Source organism: Lathyrus oleraceus, chromosome 1 (genome assembly GCF_024323335.1).
Source record: "Lathyrus oleraceus cultivar Zhongwan6 chromosome 1, CAAS_Psat_ZW6_1.0, whole genome shotgun sequence".
Classification (NCBI taxonomy): Eukaryota; Viridiplantae; Streptophyta; class Magnoliopsida; order Fabales; family Fabaceae; genus Lathyrus; species Lathyrus oleraceus.
This window is the reverse complement of record NC_066579.1, coordinates 179,176,370-179,198,524: the sequence shown is the minus strand read 5'-3', so window position 1 is coordinate 179,198,524 and position 22,155 is coordinate 179,176,370.

Genomic DNA, 22,155 nt, shown 5'->3' with positions numbered 1-22,155 from the left:
CAATTGAGCTTTTCTGATTCCAATTTTTTGCATGATGCTTGTGTTTAACATGTTGTATGCACATAAAATGTTTCATGATTATTGGATTCATTTCTGTTTTAATATGGAATTTCTCTTCTTGATGTCCAAATTTGATCATCTTGGTGTGCCTTTGCCTTATCTTGCTCATGTGAAGCCTTTGCCTTAGGATTTGAGTTTGATCCTTTTTAGGACATGTTCTTACTTGAATAAATGTGCTTCATGTTGAATATTGGCTGCTGTTTTGACTTTTTGCTTTGCCTTTGACCCTAGTCTTGGTACTAGTGGTTTGTACTCACCTTTGGAGCTTTGTATTTCAGGTTCAAGCAATTAACTCTAATGATGGATGTTGATCTCATTACTTGAGATGCAAATTACTTTGTCCACTAACCTTTGTTGTGTTGTAGGTGGTGATGAACTCACTTGAGTTGTCTACATATAGGACTTGTATTGTGTACATATTGAGGAACCACTGTTGATTGTCTGTTTGGTTTGTCTGAATGTGAATATTGACTTGTTTGACTTTTGTACAGGTACATTAGTCGCTTTAGCTCATTGCTTGAGCTTTGCTTTGCTTGTGGTTGGTATACCACCTAGGTAATCATCCTCTAACTCCATGTAGTCTGGAAGCCCTGTCGTTTCTTTTGGCAGGCATTTGGCTGAAGTCCTCCTTAAGAGGCAATGGCTGTGTTTGTTTATGTTTGTGCTGAAGACCTCCTTGTCGAGGCATGTCACTTAAGTCCTCCTAAGTGAAGAGGCAATTGACAGATAGAAGGGACTAGTAGTCAGTCCCCTGTTAATCGTTGTGTCGTTCATTATGCTCGCACTACGTGCTGAGGCTCTTGAACCTAACCCAAGATCCTTGTATATAGAGGCAGTCAAGTGGAGTAGGGTCCCTCATTCTGGATCCCCACGTTTTCATTGGTTCAAGCTCACCCAGGCCAGGGTTAAGAGCTATGAGGTCCAATCCTCATTACCTTTCATCTGCTCACCCTGACGGTCAATGTCAGTGGTTAAGAGCCCTCACATACCCCTACAGTTGGCTTGTTTGTCGAGGTTGATATGACCCCTTGACTAAAGCCCGACTTGTTTGTCGAGGTTGATATGACCCCTTGACTAAAGCCTCACCCTTGATGTTTGAGCCCCTTGTTGGTGTGTTTACTTCATGTATATGTTTTTGTGTGGTGTGATTGTATCCCCATAGGATTGCTAGACTTCGAATAGTCTCTCGTTTGCATGTCAATTAAGGTAGCACGGTTCCTTCATCTAGGACTTCCTTTCTTGCGTGAGCTTTCCTAAAACACAAACAAACTGGATCTTCTCTTAAGGACACATTGACTCCTTCTACTACAGGTGAGTAAGTCTCCCAAGGTCGAGCATCCGATAGATTGCATAGTAACGTCGTTCACCTAAAAAACACAAAACAAACAGAAATAGTTTAGCCGAACTACGACAACTCTGATTCTCATGTTCAGATGAGATACGTAGGCACGAGATGCGATGTCTTGTCGAGTTTGACTGACAGCTAACTTTGATCCTTGCTGGTTTTCGCCCTCGTTGCGATTGTTTTCTCTCGCCCTCGTTGCAATCGAGACATTCCTTTTCTCTTGCCCTAGTTGCAATCGAGACTCTTTTCTTTTTTCACCCTGTTGTGTGTGTTAGGAGTCGGATGTAAGACCAGCCATTGGCATTCCGTTTCCTGTTTGCGTTTGCTGGTTCGGAGTCTGATGTAAGTCCATCTATTGGCATTCGGTTTCCCGTTTGTTTGTCGTTCGTTTGGAGTCGGACATAAGTCCATTTATTGGCAGTCTGTTTCCTGTTTGCGTTTCATTGTTAGGAGTTGGACGTAAGACCATCGATTGGCATTCCGTTTCCTGTTGTGTGTTTGCTTTGACGTCTCAGCGTCTCCTTTCAGTGTTTTGTTTCGGTGTGCGTTAGCCGAGCTACGAGTGCTCTGATTGTTTCTCTGGTTAGAGAAGATACGTATGCATACGATGCGATGTCCTAGCGAGCACGTTACCCATTTCCCCGAACTACGTCGACTCTGATGTTTGTGTCTGACAAACTACGTAGGCCCAGGATGCGACATCCTGCCGAGTCTGCTTTCCCCGACTCTTTCACCTGTGTTTCATTCCAGTGTGTGCAGTTCTTTGAGCAGTTATTCAGCAACCTTATTCTATTCTTTCGAGCGTGGATCCTGTCGAGTACGACGGATGTGAGGGGGTGCTAATACCTTCCCCTTGCGTAATGTGATCTCATGATTAAGTCATACTTGATACATTAAACGGACTAGCTATTCTAGGGACTTTATTAAACAAGCATAATAAAGAAAAAGCCTTTTATTATTAATAAATAATTTGAAACAAGTACCAAAAGTATTGGCCTCTAGGGCTTACACCAACAATCTCCCACTAGCATTAGAGCCAATCAGGCATACCCCTTTGTCAGTGGGTCAGCAGTATTGTCAAGTGTAGGTACTCTGCATATTTTCACATCTCCTCTATCTATTATCTCTCGAATGAGGTGATAACGCCTAAGTACATGTTTGGATCGTTGGTGAGATCTAGGCTCCTTAGTTTGTGCGATAGCACCATTGTTATCACAATAGAGACCAATGGGATCCACAATGCTAGGAACCACGCCAAGTTCACTAATGAACTTTTTGATCCAAACAGCTTCCTTTGCTGCGCTTGAGGCAACAATATACTCGGCCTCAGTTGTAGAATCAACAATTGTATCTTGCTTTAAACTTTTCCAGCTCACAGCACCACCGTTTAAGCAAAACACATAACCAGATTGCGATCTAAAGTCATCCTTATCTGTCTGGAAGCTAGCATCAGTGTATCCAATTACAGCCAGCTCTTCCTGACCTCCATATATCAAGAATGAGTCCTTAGTCCTTCTCAAATACTTAAGGATATTCTTGACAGCTACCCAATGAGCATCACCAGGGTCAAATTGGTACCTACTCGTTGCACTTAAAGCATACGAGACATCTGGTCGAGTACATAACATGGCATACATGATAGATCCTATTGCAGATGCATATGGAATCTTATTCATGCGATCCCTTTCTTTCTTAGTTGAAGGGGATTGTGGTTTTGATTGACACAGGCCATGTTGCATAGGTATGAATCCTTTCTTGGAATCATGCATATTAAAGCGTCTCATCACTTTGTCTATGTATGTACTCTGACTTAGGCCAATCAATTTTTGTGATCTATCTCTATAGATTCTGATTCCTAATATATAGGTTGCTTCACCTAGGTCCTTCATAGAAAAGCATTCCCCAACCAAGACTTTACTTGTTGTAGGGTAGGGACATCGTTTTCAATGAGTAATATGTCATCTACATATAATACTAGAAAAATGATCATGCTCCCACTAACCTGATTGTAGACACAAGGCTCATCTTCGTTCTTGATGAATCCATATTGTTTTACTGTTTTATCAAAATGAAGATTCCAGCTTCTAGAAGCTTGCTTCAATCCATAGATTGATCTTTGTAACTTACATATCTTTTGGGCTTCTTCTGGTATGTCAAATCCTTCAGGCTGTGTCATGTACACATCCTCAAGAAGATTCCCATTAAGGAAAGCAGTTTTGACATCCATCTGCCATATTTCATAATCATGATATGCAGCGATATCAAGTAAAATCCGAATAGATTTAAGCATTACAACTGGTGAAAAGGTTTCATCATAGTCAACCCCATGAATTTGTTTATAACCTTTTGCAACCAGTCTTGCCTTATAGGTATGTACCTTACCATCCATGTCAGTCTTCTTTTTGAAGACCCACTTGCATCCTATAGGGTTAACTCCTACAGGAGGCTCTACCAAGGTCCAAACCTGGTTTGTGTACATGGAATCCATTTCAGATTTCATGGCTTCTAGCCACTTCTCAGACTCGGGACCAGTTATGGCCTCTTGGTAGGTCACAGGCTCATCTTGATCCATGAGTAATACATCACCTTGATCAGTTATGAGATATCCATATCTCTCAGGTAGGTGATGTATCCTGCCTGACCTACGTTGGTCTTGTTCTACTTGAGCAGGTTGCTCTTCCATAACTACTTGTCTTTCCTGCTCTAATTCCTCCATAGGTGTATCAATGCTTTGTGATTCTTGAATTTCTTTAAGCTTTACTTTCCTCCCACTCATTCCTTTGGATATAAAATCCTTTTCTAGGAAAACTCCAGTTCGAGCGACAAACACTTTGCCCTCAGAAGGATTGTAGAACTAATACCCTCTTGTTTCTTTAGGATACCCCACAAATAAGCATTTGTCAGATTTGGGCTCAAGCTTAGTTGAAATTTGTCGTTTCACATAAACTTCGCAACCCTAAATCTTCATGTAAGACATATGTGGTTTCTTACCACTCCATATCTCATATGGTGTCTTCTCAACCTTTTTGGATGGAACACGGTTAAATGTGTAAGCTGTTGTCAATAGTGCATGTCCCCAAAAGGAGTTTGGAAGACCGGCGTGACTCATCATGGATTGGACCTGTCATACCGCAATTTTGTCCGACCATATTTAAATTTTCGTAAATCTGATTTCATTTTTAATTTGCATCATACGCACAGCACGACATGCATTTCATCATGAATAAAACCTAAAATATCATTCAGAATAAATTTATTGAAAATACAGACAAATTGGTTAAATCATTTCTCAAGAACATGTAAAATCAGCGGGTAAAAAGTTTCAGAATTAAAATTACAGATACCAGTATTATTAATCTACAGTTCATGTAGTTTAACCTGGTGTGCTCGTTGTATTTTTCAGCAGCTATTTCAGTTGCGTTTTGACCCACCTGAGCCTTTTAACCGGTGAAAATTTATTTCAGAATTTGAAGAAACGCTGTATTTTTTTCAATAAGTATATTTTGCACTGATCATTCTCATGCATTCGATTTAACTTTTCGAGCAAATTTTTGCCCGGATTTTATTCATTTTTAGTCGTTTTAATTTTGTTCTTTCGTCAAAATAGTCAGATTGAATAAATAAAATTTTCCATGTTATTATTTTAATTTTATCAAGGTTATTTAAAAAGTTGTAAATTTTATTTGATTCAATTGATTAAAATTGTTTTAAATCGATTAAGTCATCTAAAAAATGCATTATATACATTTTGGTTTATTTAAATAATGTGTGTTTCTTGGTGTGCTTCTTTGATTCAATCTGAATCGTTGATTCAAATTAATCAAGGGTCTAAGTTCACAATCCATGTACATTTTATTATCCAATCAGAATTTAGAAATAAATTGAATAATAATTAAAAAGAAAAATAATAAAAAAGGTCTCTCTCTCATCCAACGGATATAAATAAATAAATAATCTCTCTCTCTTGAATGGATAACTCCAACGGTAATAAAGAAAAAAGGTGACCCCTACTATCCAGGCTCAACGACTCTCTCTGCTACAACAAAAAGGAAGAAAAGAGGAAACCGTGGACACTTTTCATACTCCTCACTCACCTCCCTCTCTCCTCTCTCTACTAAGAAGAAAACAGAAAGAAAAAGAAAAGGAAGAACCATTGTTCCTCCCCCACCTTCCTTCCTTCTTCCGCCGCTCTTCACTCTTCAACAACGCGACCCCACTCCATCCTCAACCCATAACCGCCGCAAATCCATTTCTCAACGCCAACAATCTATCTCCCTCTAGCTCCTACACCTAATCCAAACCGCTACAGCCGCCGAAACTTCTTCATCTGTACCCCATCGCCTTCGACACATCCGCCGTGATTCGACCAACACACACCCTCCATCACTAAACCCCAACCGTGTACGACCTCACTCATACCCTCCTTCTGCCTCGATCCGTTTTCAACAACAATACACCGTCGAACTCCACCGTTCCATTCCGGGAGTTCAAATCCACCGTCGAACTAACTGTTCCGTCTCCGGAATTCCGATTCACCATCGACGAACTAAACCGTTCAGTCTCCAGCAGAAATCACTTCAAACAGGGCCATCGCCAGAAATACCGCTGCCACGCATTTGTTTTCCAATTATAAAACGCTGTTCATCCTCCGCCGCCGCTTCCAAATTCGGTAACCATACGATGACCCATTTTCACTATTCATTTTAATTTCGCTTTCTGTTTGCTTTGAGTTTTAGATCATAGGGGTGAAGTTATGGGATTATGAGTCTGTGTTCATTAGAACATGTTCTCTTGATGAAAAGAAATTACACAAACTGCATATAAAAAAACGTGTTTAAAAAACGTGTTTGGGGAGAATAGAGTTTCAAGTATTTCCTTTCCTTTTTCGACTTATGTGATTACTGTTGATAAGTGGATACAAGTGGAATCTTTTTTTATTTTTACTATATTATTTTCTAACCTTCTATTAAATTTAGAGAAAGTATTAAATTGATAATGGTTAAGTGATTACTGTTGATAAGTGGATACAAGTGGAATCATTTTTTTTTACTAAATTATTTTCTAACCTTCTATTAAATTTAGAGAAAGTATTAAATTGATAATGGTTAAGTTTGTTATTTGTTCTCACCTTCCGTTTGCAATGATAGATGTCAAAATAATTTATGAGAGTTATTGTAATGTAATGTTGATGTTTGTTCGATTCTATTACGCTTAATCGACTATTATCTGTGGATTCACCATTTGCATGTCGTTATGTTGCCTAAGTTGCAATAAATTAAATAGAATTTTTCACCGCGTTTGGATCTCACAAATGACATTAGTCATGATTGTCATTTTGCATAAACCGGTTTGAGCACACCGGTCCAATTGGATAGATCAATATCATTACTTAATTCTTTCTCTTTCAATATCACCATCATTTTCCATTATCATTTTATAATACAAATGCAATTTCATTCCATCAATTCAAAACCAAACAATCCTCGATTCAAAGTCGAGCCCATTTTCAAAACCCCTCTGTAAGTCGATCGCTTGTAATAGCATCGCCATCAACCTCACATAGCTTACTCTTGGGCTTTCTTACAATGAGACCTATTTGATTTTTAATTAATCGAGTAGATGATGAATACACTAAAATAAAATTCATTTCATTCATAAACACAAAATTAAAACCTCGATCCGATGTCGAGTATTTTCATTAAAAATTAAAAGAACGTATCCAATCACAATCAAACAACATTTCATTTGGAAATGAAAAAGAGGATGGCTTTGAGTTTTCAATTCCTCTCCTTGATTATTTGAATACAAGTTCTCCTACTTGGTTAGTCCAATAATTGTCGTTCCTCTACAAACTTCCAAACCCGACTAAATCAAATTATTTTCACATTAAGCTAAATGAAAAGGGATATGACTTTGAGTTTTCAACTTTCTCTCCTCAATTGATTGAATACGAGTTCTCTTACTCGGTTAGTCAAACAATTGTCATTTTCCCAAAAACTTGTGACTTAATCAAATCACTTTCACAGTAAACTATACGAAAAGGGAGATGGTCTTGAGTTTTCAATTCCTCTTCTCAAATGCTTGGATATGAGTCGTCTTATTCAGCCATTCGAGCACTTGTCGTTTATTCTAGAATACGTCAACCACATACAACCTTATTTTCATAATTACTCAGATGAAACAGAAATTGGTCTAGAGTCTTCTATTCCCTTACCCGATTATTAGGATACGAGTTGTCTTATTCGATTATCCGAGCATTCGTCATCCATTCAAAACACCTTAATTATGACCAAATCCTTCCTATAATTAAGGATGAAAAAGAAAGCGGTCTAGAGTCTTCTATTCCCTTTCTCGGTTATTGGGATACAAGTTGTCTTACTCGAATATCCGAGTAATTGTCATCCAACCAAAAATATCTTAACCTATCAAGTTTATCCTTTCTCGCCCTCGTGCGATCGAAACCAATCAAACAAAACATCAAACATATCAACTCAACTTGTCACCCTCGTGTGATAAAAACTCTTTTCAGAAAGAACACTGTTAATCCTTTCTAATGCGCACAACAAACCAACGCTTAAGCCTCCACCGAGAGTAGACAAGCCAGCGTTTAGCCTTTAGAACGTGATCTACACAGTTGTTCATTAAAAAACACCAACCAACCGTAGTTCCCCGAACTACGAATGCTCTGATTTCCTTATTACGATAAGGATACGTAGGTAGGAGATTGATGTATCTTCGCGAGCACACTAATAAAAAACCTCCCCTCTCCCTTTCTGAGGTTCTCATCCATTTCTATTTTTTTTAAATAATTCTATAACCTAAAGATAACAAACAAACATAAATTAACACTTAAATCGCAAAATTGAACTAAAAGGTTCCCGTTGAGTACAACGGACGTGAGGGGTGCTAATACCTTCCCCTTGCGTAATCCACTCCCGAACCCGAATATGGTTGCGACGACCATTATTCCATTTCCAAAAGGTTTTATCGATATTTTCCTAATCCTTCATCGGAATAAATAAAGTTCGGTGGCGACTCTGTTCGAACATAATTTTTCCGCGACCATCGCGGGGAATCGTATTTTTCGAGATGCGACAGATGGCGACTTTGCTGGGGAAATAGCTCCAAGCAAAAGAGAGTGAAGCCTAATTTAGTTCAGTTTCTGTATTGTGTGTTAATTTTGTTTGTTTGTTTGTTATTTTTATTCTATTATTATTATTCTGTTGTAATTATTGTGTTATGGTTTATTGATTGTGTCTTATTGGGGGTTCTATGATTGGTGATACTTTGTGAGATAGGCTCTCTACCCGAGTCTGAGAAAAACCATAAGATTAAGTTGGTGGTTGCGTAGTGGACGCCCACAAGGAGTCTTCCTTGTTGGGAAGATACGAAGACCCCGCCTAGAGGAGATTCTCTTGAGATATTGTTGCCCGACGAGTTTTCGTCACGATGATAGTATTCTCAAGTTGGATCAATGACTCTAGAGACCTTTTAACCCACTATATCCAACGGTTATGTAGTATCAACCTACGAAGTTTCAGACTTGTTGGGTTAATACGAAAGCCCCAATCAGATGAGATCCCTTGGACGTATTACTATCTTACAGTAATATTTCCAACCTCGACCTATGACTCTGAGAACCTTGTTAGAACCTTGGACTCGAGAGTCGTGTAGTAGAATCCTCATGGAGTTTTCCTTGTTGGGATAATACAAAGACCTCACCTAGACGAGATATTCTTAAGGATACTATTGTCCGACGAGTCTTCGTCACGGCAGTGACGTCCTCAAGAAATATCCATGACTCTGAGAACCTACCAACTGTAGAGCCTACCCATGGGGTTCCATTAATCAGAGATATTTGTCGTTTACCCGTTATTTTGATCCATCTGAAAACACTTTGAATCTGTGATCCTGAACATGTCACTACAACTCATACACATATCATTGCATCTGCAATCGTCATGCATTGCATTTCACCTTTCACACAAAATATATACAAAAAAACTCATCCACCCTTCGTCCATAGCCTGCAGTTGATTTCCCGATACTCATATCAGACTTGAAGTAGCTCTTGAAAGATCATGGATCCGTTGGAGAAAAGTCATATTGCATTGGGAGGAGATGTTGACTCGATGAAAAACCAGATATACCAACTTGTGGAGGCTATGATAGCTTTAGAGAAGAGGAAGGACAACATTCAGCAAACTGCAGTTGTTAAGAATGTTATGCTAGCTACAGTAATTGGTCTTACCCAACCTCAGCTTGTGCAAACCCTAGTTGATAACTCTATTGTACAAGAATGTCATGTTGTTCAAGACTCCTCACGTCATGATGCTGTTGAGTATCACAGTTTTGCATTCTCTGTGCCAGATTCCCATGGAACAAGCCTAGTGGTTAATACTGAACAACCACAAGATGATGAGATTGCTAAAAGATGTTGCATGCTAGAGAAAAGACTCAAGGCCATAGAAAGGCAGGATACGGTTGAACTGAATGCCTTAGGCATGTGTTTGGTACCTGACCTGGTTATACCTCCAAAATTCAAAGTACCGAAATTTGAGAAGTACAAAGGGGATGGATTTCCAAAGCACCATTTGGTGATGTTTTGTCGAAAAATGACCTCTCATGCCCACGATGATAAGTTGATGATTCACTGTTTCCAGAACAGTTTGACTGGGGAATCATTAAGTTGGTACATGAAGTTAGAAAGGAATCATGTTCAATCATGGTTGGACCTAGCTAACATATTCTTGAAGCAATAAAAATATAATATGGACATAGCTCCCGACCGCATGCAGCTAAGAGCCTTATCTCAGGAAGACAATGAATCCTTTAGAGGGTATGCCCAAAGATGGAGAGAGCTAGCGGCTTGCATTGAGCCACCACTCTTAGACAAAGAATTGATGGAATTATTCAGGGACACCCTGCAAAGTCCATACTTCGAAAGGATGATTAGCAACGCATCATCGGACTTCGCTCACTTAGTGGCAATTGGAGAACGCGTCGAGAGTGCCCTAAAAAGTGGAAGAATCTAAGGTGCCTCGAGCAACCAAGCTAGCGAGACAAAATCCCTCAGCGATTCCCAAAAGGAAGAGGATGATGAAATAAATGCAGTCATGGAAGATGTTGGGTATTCTCACGATGCACCAGCCAAACCTTATGGTTCTTCACCTTCTCAGTAATCACCATTTCCAACACCACGTTATCCTTATAGGCAACCAACAAGGCCTAGAGCACCATTCAAGCAACCATGGACTGTTCCTCATACAAATCAAATATCTCATGGTCAAGGATATCAGAATCAACATCAAAACTAACATAGGCCTTGAAACAATCTAGAAAGAAGGAATGCTCCTCTCGATCCAATCCCTATGTCATACAGTCAACTTTTGCCATGTTTGATTCAAAGCTCGCTAGTAGAGCCCAAGTCTCTCAGGCCATTGTCAGAACCATACCCACCTGGATATGATCCTGATGTGCAATGTGGATATCATGCCGGAACAATAGGGCACTCAACTGAAGACTGCAATGCTTTAAAAGCTAAAGTGCAACAATTGATCGACAAAAGGTACATATCCTTTTCAGAAGGAAGCCTGTTGGTGCACATTAACCTCTCGTCAGAATGAGTTCAAAAATTTCATAGAGTATCTCCTAATGCTAGTAGTTCAGACAGGAAGACATCCTCAACACTGGCAATCGTTGGACTGATTTGTTTCTATTTTTGCATTCATAGTTTCTTTGTTGTTAAAAGCTGCTTGTGTATAAACATTGTTGTTTTTAATGGTAATATTGATGAAGTAATGATGCATGTTTTGAATTAATTATCTCGCATTCGCTCATTTTTCATTTCTTTATCAAAACTCTTGTTTTAGCAAAGATTTAAGGGAGGATGACGAAAACAAAATACCCATAATTGATGACTGTATGCTTTCGGATAAAATCCTACTGATGATGTACAGGCATTGTTTAAAATCCCCAAACACTGGAGAGATAAGGATTTAATCCCTAGTCAACCACTTCGAGCCTAGAAGTACGAGTTTCTTTTGGACCTACAAAACCCTTACATTTAACCTGGGGCAGGGTAGTGTTCAGTTAATCTGACTATGCATTCAAATTACAAGACGAAGCATCCCGTCTGTAGATCAACCATATGATATTCTTCGCACACATCCTGAAGTGTAGAAGGAACCATGCAAAATCCGAAGGTTATGGCGTTTGTTCTTCAATGACCAATGACTTGGCAGTCACATTCAAAAAAAAAGAATCAAAGAAAAGCCCGCTAAGTCGATACCCCAAAAGGAGACTTAGGCAAAAACCGGGGCAATCCCGATGAACTAAAGCTTCAAAAAGCGATCCATGCAAAAGTTAGGGATCAAGACAAAAAATCAAAGGAGGTCACGAAAACCCTCAACAAAATAAAAACAAGATTTAGTGACCACCATATCCAAATCAAAAGGTCACCAACATCCATAAAGAGCGAAATAAGTGACTGTCATTTCAAAAAGATCTTACACGGATCGAATCAATCCATTTTTTTCTATTCATTCCAAGGGCAAAATTCAATAATCACTTAGCCAAAATCACGGAACTGTTCGTATGTTGTTGAATAGAAATAAAGAATGCCGATCTTGGATAATTTTGTCATCATCTAATTGTTTTCAAATGAGACCATTCAACAATTAAAAATCTTACAATGGGATAAAAAAAGATCCTATAATTTCAATTAATAATAATGGCCCTTTAGGAATAGCCCTTCAAGTTGCGAATTTTTATTCACTTTATCATTTAATAACTCATAATCAGATCTCAATAATTAAAAATTTGCAACTTGACAAATTAACGGAAATTTTTCAAGTAATTAAATATTATTTAATGGACGAAAATGATAACATTTGTAAACCCGATCTATACAGTAATATCATTTTGAATCCATTCCATTTGAATTGGTTTTTTCTCCATCATTTTTATTGTGAAAAACGTTTACAAGAATATGTCTTGGACAAATCTCGTAAGGGTAAGTGTGTGTCGAATTAATTGAACGTAGGATTGGAGATCATCATGAAGAAGGGGTGCGTTAAAATAAACTGTGAGCCTTATATCCTTTTTGTTCCAATAACCATGAACCAAGCCACGTTACAACCCTCAAAATACCTAATTGAGGTAGGGTTATTTCCGAAAGCATATTACAGTAAAGTTACGTAAACTGACTCCTAAAGATTGGCTAGTATTCAACATCAATGTCATTACTCTCGCTGAGTCTTTCACACTTTAAATTGCTAAATCAGCATTACATTTGGACTCATGGTCCACTCGTCACACACTATCACATCATTCCAATAAATGATTCTTTTTCAAAACTTGCATGAGTATCGCATTAAAATTACCATTTCTGAACAAACAATTTTAACTGCAAAATAGTACTTGACGTCAGGGAAATTCCAACAATAAAGAACAATCAAAGGAGCTTGGACATTCGTTGGTGCTGACCTGAATCAAGACTACCTCACAACCTATGAATCTGAGACATGCCACCTAAACATCAGTTGGTCATAGGAAGATTACTCCAAGAATTGGTCAGCTTGAAACAGTCCCCTAACATCTGTTAATAAATGTGCAAATCATTTCAAAATCAGTTGATCCAGAGCAAATCATCTCAGGACTCTATTAACTAGGGGCAGATCACCTAGAGGTTCTGTTGCCAGGGGCAGACCCCTTCAATGTTCAGTTAGGGTGAGTTAAGTCGCTTCAACGCTCATACCGGGGCAAGCTACCTCAAGAGCATAGAAAAGTCAACCACTCCCAGAGTCGGTTAACCAAGGATAAATCCTTTCATGGATCAAAATTCTGGGGCAATCCATCTCCAAATTATGGTACAATTGCTTTTAAAATCCTTTTGAGGTAAACATTTTGCATAGGCCCATCACATTGGGGCAAGATGAGCCATACAGGAGAAAGTCATCTCCCTGACTTCAAGCTGTTCAAGCGAAAGCTTTTTCACACGTCATCAACTGCAGAGTTCAAGATGAGTGTCGGGGAATCACGCTATCACCCCATAAAATAACATTTTGACAAACAAAAGCCTTTCTGCAAAAAAAACCTTCTCTTCCAATACCCGCGCAGGGGAATTTTGGAAACCTTCCAATCATTACATAAATCATCATCATGCATTAGTCATGTTGCTTTGCTCTAGCATAAAGCCATGCATATCATATCATTTATCAGGCATAACCCATAACATGAACCTGACATCAAAAAGCCTTGAAACCCAAAATCTGACGCCAAAGCCCAACATCGCTTGGAAATTCAAAGTCCAAATCTCGTTTGGCAAATTATTTCAAAACCCAGTTCCCGTCTGGCAAATTATTTCAAAGCCCAATTCCCATCTGGCAATTTATTTCAAAGCCCAGTTCCCCTCTGACAATTTATTACAAAGTCCAGTTCTCGCCTGGAAATTTATTTCAAAGTCCAGTTCCCATCTGGCAATTTATTTCAAAGCCCAGTTCCCGTCTGGCAACCTTTTTCAAAAGCCCAGTTCCCGTCTGCCAATTTATTTCAAAACCCAGTTCCCGTCTGGCAATTCGTTTCAAAGCCCAGTTCCTGTCTGGAAATTTATTTCCAAAGTCCAGTTCTCGTCTGGCGATTTATTTCCAAAGTCCAGTTCTCGTTTGGCGAAATATATCAAAAATCAGTTCTTGCATGACAAATCATTTGCCAAATACCAGTTCTCGTCTGGTAAATTATCTCTTAATACCAGTTCTCGTCTGGTAGGTCACTTATTTTGATACCAGTTCTTGTCTGGTAGTCAATTATTTTCACCAGTTCTCGTCTGGTAGCCTATTTTAAAAAAATCAGTTCCCGTCTGACAAACAAAAACAAATTCAGTCCTGTCTGACATTTCAATTATTTTCACCAGTTCGCGTCTGGTAAGATATCCTTCAAGTGTTGTCCTCATTTGGCAGTTCAATCTCCTTCACCAGTTCTCATCTGGCAGTTCCCATTTAAAGTCTAACCTCGTTGGCAATCAAGAATTAAACCCTACAAAAATATCCAATTATCCAGTTGCATTCCCACATGCATCACACGAATCATCCATACATGGTTTTCCTACCAAACAGAAAATTAAAAAACACGGTCGTACCAGTCATCAACATACTCATGCATAAAACTCCCACAAAATGGGAATTTCAACAAAATAAAAATCATTCGCATTCCTACATGCACAACCAAATACCCCCATCAATTGCATAATGCATACGTCTCATGCATCCTCCCATGCATAGTATTCCCACCTAAATTGGAACACCATACAAAAAGAAAATATAAAATATCAGGATCCAAGGTCATTCATGTATATAGACATTCCTTATTTCCAAATAAAGTTATTACCTTGCATGTGCTCGTGGAATTATTTCTTAGCAAATCATTTTTCAACTTTATGATTAATAATGATATTCCCAGCATTTTCGTCGCTAGCATTGCTCCCCAAGAAGAGGTTGTCATACGGTGAACTGACTTTATGTGTTTTTAATCGCAATGTCGCGGTTAGCAAGAGTCGCCACCGACTTTTCTTTTATCCAATAAGGAAAGGCGGAAAAGAACAGGAAAGACCTTAATTTAGATTCTTAGGTTCGGGAGGTACATTATACAAAGGGAAGGTGTTAGCACCCTTTGTATCCATGGTTATCCATGGGCTCTCAATTGCTTGATCACTTAAGTTTTTCTTGTCTGAAAACGTGTTCGTGAATTGTTTAGAAAATGTTTTGAAAAAGAGAATTTAACTTTGTAATGATTCTCGTATGAATGTATACAAAGTGGTTATCTCGTCTAGTTTTGAAAATGGTTTAGAAAAATATAACTCAGTAATGATTCTAGTATGAATGTATACCAAGTGGTGATTTTCTAGTATTTATGAAGTGTGAAAAGTATTTTTACATCGTGAGTAAGCAATTAAGAGTTATACCTATCCAAGGTCTTTACGGGCATTTCCTATCCTTATGAGGGTAAAACTGTCCTTACTATTGAGAAGTAAGTAGTTTTATCCTTTGGATGCAAAAGGGTCATCGTAGGGTCATCGATTGGTCATTGAAGGCAACAGTTGTGAGGATACCTTAGCATTCGAAGGGACGATCATCATTTAACCGTAGGCTACACCGAAGGGTCATCGAGGGACAAAGGCAACATTCGAGGGACTATGATGATTTAACCGAAGGGTCTTTGCTAAGTGCATCCCCACATTCGCGGGACATGACCATAATACTGTAATCGTAGGGTAACAAAGAGAGGTCCAAGATCACTTATTTAAAGGCAAAGTTTTACAATTAATTAGATAGCCGTAGTCAATTAGATAATTAAGGAGAATTTCCACATTAAAATCGATTAAATAATTAGGATGAATCTCCACATTAAAATCAGCTAAATAATTAGGTAATTTAAGATGAATCTCCATGAGGGTATCCCACAAATAAGGTGGAATACCTAGCAAGCTACTTGTTCCTGGGAATATGTGGACCTTTACAACATTCAACACACATGTCAGAATACCAAATCAAGGTGTAATCGAAGATTACACCGCAAAAGAAACACAGCAGTATGAATGTCAGGCAAAATAACGCATGATTAACATAGAACAGATCAGATAAGCATAGGACATAACAACCAAAATATTAGTGACTGTCCCGTTCGCCTCTGCCTCGCCTAGCGAAGGCTTAGCGAATGTTCGCTACATGCTCGCTTAGCGATGTGCTAGCGAGCGGCTGCGGGTTTTGAATTTCAGAACAGTACGACCTCAACCTGCTGCATGACTTATGGCATTCAATTACAGAAATAGCATGGTCAAATATTCAGGGTACAGGCATACTCAAGCTCATAGGCAAAATCTGATTACATATCCAAAAATTCAATCATGATGCATTATGTATTTAGAGATTACAGATTGGAAGCATAAAACAGTAGTGATGCGCAAACCTGTTTGCAATTGAATTGCAACGTTGAATTGGCATATCACTTTCGGTATCGGATTGAGTTGGGCGGCGGTAGCTTCGGAGCGGATGAGCGGCCTTCAGGGTTTCTTTACTCGGAATCCTTCAAGTTGATCTCCAGGGTTTCTATGCCAGGGTTTCCGTCCGTCTTCCTCTGTTTTTCGTCCTCCCTTTTTCTGACTGGAGTTGTGGTATTTATAATGCCTTTTTTCATGACCTAATGGGCTCAGAGTGAAGCCCAAAATTTTCTGTTATCTGCCAGCTTCGCTAGGCGAGCGTGTAGCGAACGTTCGCTAGGCGAAGGATTTGCTCGCCTAGCGAGCAGGCCAGTTTGGGCCATTTTCTGGATTGGGCCATTCGTGAGCTGGGCCTTTGTTCCTTTAAGATCAGTGTCATAAAAATGAGTCGGAGTGCCCTGAAAAACGTCTTAAAATATTAATGGGCAAATTTTGGGGTATGACAGCTGCCCCTGTTCAATATTCTTGAACCGAGAGAGTTAGAATGGTATGTACGCCATTCGTGGTCTGGAGGTGGAAGATTATTGAACACTTAGAACGCCCCAAAAATTTGCACTTGTCAATTAGTTAGTCTTGATGGAGATGGGCTTAAAGATGCCATCTAGGAAGTTTGATGATGAGAGCTTCAGAGTGCGTCGTACGTTAGAAGATATCTGAAGTCATGGGTGTCACTGGGTCATACGCCAGACCGTATAGTGAGTCATTCATTAGGCCGTCGACTTCACTGGGGAGTTAGAATGGGTCATACGCCGCTGGGGATAACAGATCAGAATGGATCATACGCTAGATCGTATTTGAGTTGCAGAATGGGCCGTCTGTTAGGCTGTATCTGTCGAAAAGTAGTCGTACGCTAGACTACACCTCGGGATGTACCGTACGCTAGGTAATATCTGAGGAATGAAGATCCGAATGGGTCGTACGCTAGACCGTATCGGCCTTGTTGGGGGAGTAATATGTTGTGCCGAATCAAAATGAGATAAGAATCCGAATGAGTCATACACTGCTGGGGATAAAGGATCAGAATGGATCGTACGCTAGATCGTATCTGAGTTGCAGAACGAGTCGTCCGTTAGGCTATATCGTTACTGGGGGTGAAGGATCAGAATGGATCGTATGCTAGATCGTATCTGAGTTGTAGACTGAGCCGTCCGTTAGGCTGTACCTGGTGATGAAGGGGGTAGTCATATGCCAGACTACACTTCAGAATGTACCGTACGCTATGTAGCATTTGAGGGGATGAACATCCAAGCGGGTCGTAAGCTAGACCGTCTCTGAGTAGCAGAACGAGCCGTCCGTTAGGCTGCATCTGATAATAAAGGGGTAGTCATACGCCAGACTACACTTCAGAATGTACCATACGCTAGGTAGCATCCGAGGCCTTGAAGGTCCAAATGGGTCGTATGCTGGACCGTATTGGAGTTGTTGAAAGTCGGAATGGATTGTATGTTAGATCGCATCTGAGTTGAAAGAGTCATATGTTGAGCTGAATCAGAATGAACCGTACGCTAGGCTATATCTGATAGTATTTGTATATGTTGTATTTGCAATAAATGTCTGGGATGGGCTCATAGATGCCATCGTTAGGAGGATGTCAGAATGAATGTTGACATGGAGTATATCTGAAAGATTTAGTTGAATCCTGAACGTAATTGATGAGGATGTCCGTCTGAATGGACTTTTGTTTTGACTGTATCAGGAGGATAATTAACCTGAAAAATAAAGTTAGCTTTATGCCATGTCATGATGCATGAGATGTTTTATGCTTATGAAAATAAATGCGAACAATGTATGCATGCGTATGCTGTGAAATGATGTAATGAATGAATAATGCGTCTGAAAAGTTCTTCCAGGGGACTCTACTGGGGAAATAAATCTCAGTCTTCTGGTAGGAGATATTTGTATTGATGACCCTTTCTCAGCTGGGGGTATTTGATTTCTGTCTGATGGTAGAAATGTTCAATAGAAGTCTGGCTGGGGATAGAAGAGATGACTAGTCCGTCTGGTGATGCCGACCTCTTCTGGGAAATAGCCAGTTTTTGTTGGGGAAAGGATTTGTAACCGGACTTGTTGGAAAACATGGTTAGACCTTGCCCTCGACCCTAAAGTTTTTCAGTAACCGTTATTGCTATTTCATGCATTTTTTTTTCGGTAAACATCAATCATAGTCAAATGCATACATCAATTCAAGTTAAATTAATGGACGTTTATGCAAACAAAACAGAGAAAGTAAAACAAAAGCATTTTTTTTTTTTGGAAACAAAATTGTATTGATTTTGAAAGAGGGCCTATAAACAGGCAATTTGTATACAAGGAGACAGAAATCCTAGTAAGAGGAAATTGTCAAGAAAACAAAGAGAAAGCTATGCAGAAAAAGTCCCATTGATTTAATTCTACTACTGTCATTATGCCTTCAAGCCTCTCATCTCCTGCTGTCGGATAAAAGTGATTGGCTTGTTCAGTCCCTTTGATTTGGGTGAAGCTGACCGAGAACGGGACATAGTCATACGCTTTAATCCCTAATTTTTGCCTGGACCGCCTTTTCAGGTTTTCAGTCCACCAGGATACCCTTTTTTGCCCAAGCCGCCTTTTCAGGTTTTCGACTTGCCGGGTGTACATGCGTAGTATTTTTTAACTATGTCCGTGTTCACGGGATGCAGGGATTTTTCGTCATCCATTGTAGCAAGTATCATGGCTCCACCAGAGAATACCTTCTTAACTACAAATGGCCTTTCGTATGTGGGAGTCCATTTGCCTCTAGAATCACCTTGTGGTAGAATGATACGCTTTATTACCAAGTCGCCACTTCGGAATTATGGTGTTTTATTCTGAACTGCGTGCAGAGTTCAGTAATCATCTTGTTGTTCAGATTAGCACCATTATCAGTGATAGCTCTTTCAGGAGACAGCAGGTTTCTCAAATGTATATTTGATAAGACCCATCTTAGAAATCAATAAAGTGGTATGATTCAACATATACTGTCTTAGTCGGCGAGCAGCCTAAGCCAAAGCACAGCAAGCTTTCTCGAGTTGTGAGTATCTTGTTTCACAGTCGGTACCTTTTGCTAAGGCAGTGTATGACATGCTCTTTTCGACCAGACTCGTCATGTTGCCCCAGCACACCCTATTGAATTTTCTAACACGGTCAAATACATAGTTAGAGGTCTTCCTTCAACTGGTAGCATCAGAATTGGAGGTTCCTGGAGATATTTCTTGATTTTGTCGTTCATCATTCCATACCATCTCTTGATTTTTCTTTTTTGGTAATTTGAGGATGAGTTTGCAGGTAGCAGTCAAATGTGGAATGAATCGGGCAATGTAATTCAAGTGTCCCAAGAAACCTCTGACTTCTTTCTTGTCTATTTCAGTACCCAGATTTACAATTTCAATTGATTCCTCATGCGGCTGTATGGTCTTCTCTTCTTGCAGTAGTCTGGCAAGTTCTCAGGTACTTCACAATCTTCCTCACTTCCATCCTCGGCTTGGTAGATCGGATTTTCAAAGTCATAATGAACAGTAGCAAAACTATTATCAACAGGATCCAGAGTGGATATGGATATGCAATTTGTTACGTGAGTGTGTGTAAGAATACATAGCTTTGTTTAAAAGATGACAAGAAAGATAAAGAGCGCAATATTTGAATGCAAAAAGGTCCATTGATTTATTGAATATGAATATGCTTATGAAAATGACAAAACCCTTTGAAAAATTAGCTATTATGCCCCGGGTATAGACACAATGCTTTAAAACACTAAAATAGCAATAACAATTACTCCTGACTAAAGGAAATCGGGATAGTGTCTTCAGCCTTCCAATTATTGAGTCCGTCACCAATTGTTGGGAAAATCCAGCTATCCAAGTCATAATCGTTATCAGTATCTTCCACAGCATTGACAGTCTCGTCATGATTCGGCGGAGGAGCAGTGATGACATCAGGAGTCTCCGGAGGATCAGAGGTAGCCACTTGTATCTTTCCACTTCGAATTCCGCTTTCAACATGTTCACCAGTTAATATAAGTTCAATGAAACCCGATGAGGAGCTTCTTAATAGATGGCTGTAGAATGGGCCGGTCAGTGTGCTCATGAACATGTCCACTAATTCTCGATCAGTCATAGGGGGTTTGACTCTTCCAGCCAAATCTCTCCATTTTTGAGCATATTCTTTGAAGCTTTCTTTAGATCCCATAGTCATATTCTGCAACTGTAGCCGAGTAGGCGCTAATTCAGAATTATACTGGTAGTGCTTGTAGAAAGCTGTCGCTAAATCAGTCCAGGTGCGGATGTCAGAGCTCTCGAGCTGATAGTACCATTCTAACTGTGTGCCAGACAGACTTTCTTGGAAGAAATGAATCCATAGTTTCCTATCAGTGGTATACGGCTGAATCTTTCTCACATAAGCTCTCAGATGCATCTGAGGACAAGATGCCCCATCATACTTAGTGAAAGCGGGGACCTTGAATTTGCGGGGAATGACCACACCAGAGACCAGACCTAGGCTTTCGAAATCCAGACCGGTCGCCCTCTGACCTTCCATAGCTAGCATACGTTCTTCCAGCAACTTGTACGTGCCATCTCTTGGAGAGTACTGTTCATCTTCATAATCTTCATTGTCGTCCTCAGGGTTGAAGAGATCAACATTCTCATCTTCTGAATCTGTCTCTGTTTCCTCTTCTTGATCCTTCGGAATTCTGATTTTGACTCCTGTGGCCTGTCCTTTAAGCCTTCTTCCCGGGTTAATGTAACTCACAGGTTTCTTGTCCTTTTTCTTCTCGAGCAAGAGAGCCTTCAGTTCCTCCTGCCCCTTGGATAAGTTCAAGATCATCTCCTGGAGTTGAGCATTCTGAGCATGGAGATCTTTGACAGTTTGTTCGAGGTCAATTTTTCTGTTTGGAGGAAAACCGTGAGAACATTGATCCCTTAGAATACCTGTTATGCAATGTTATGTCATGCTATGCAATGTATGAAATGTTTTCAATGTTTAAAGTCCTTGCAATGGTTAGTACAATGCCATGATGTCATGATGTCATGATGTTATGATGTTATGATGTTAAACAAGCACAAACAAGTCACACAACAATCATTCTTAGGTTTTAAGGCTTGCATGAGTTCCATAGGTAAGTACCCTCCCCACTGAAGTTTGGTTGGTTCAACCTGTCCTAGAATAGTAACCGGGTTCTAGAAGGATCTCAAATCATCGACCTTCCTTTAAGTCCACTTCAGTGCAACACCAAGTGGTTGACCGAAGCTTCCCCAAAGTCCAATCTCAAAGAGTGTAGTATCGAGTCTCAACCAACCCCAGTCGGAACCGAAGTCAGTTATCTCACTACTTTCTAATGGCTAGGATGAGTCACTTAGGGTTCTAAAGGTCTGGTTAATGCTTTGATGACACCACGCGAATGCCAAATTTTTCCTCAAGTAAACATGAGGAACATCAGGACATCCAAAGCGTCACATTAACCGTAGCCATCATTTTGACCATTCCAGTATACGCCGGATAGTCGCGATGATCTATTGCTACTTACCTAAGGTACACTAGATCCGGGTGTAGGATCTTTCACTCAAGCATAAAATACCCAAGCAATCCCTTAAAAGTAAATCAGACAATTTAAATAAGTGATCTTGTTTTTAAGGTAACCTCTCTTTTCCATTCTCCCCAGCAGAGTCGCCAGTTCTGTCATACGGTGAACTGACTTTATGTGTTTTTAATCGCAATGTCGCGGTTAGCAAGAGTCGCCACCGACTTTTCTTTTATCCAATAA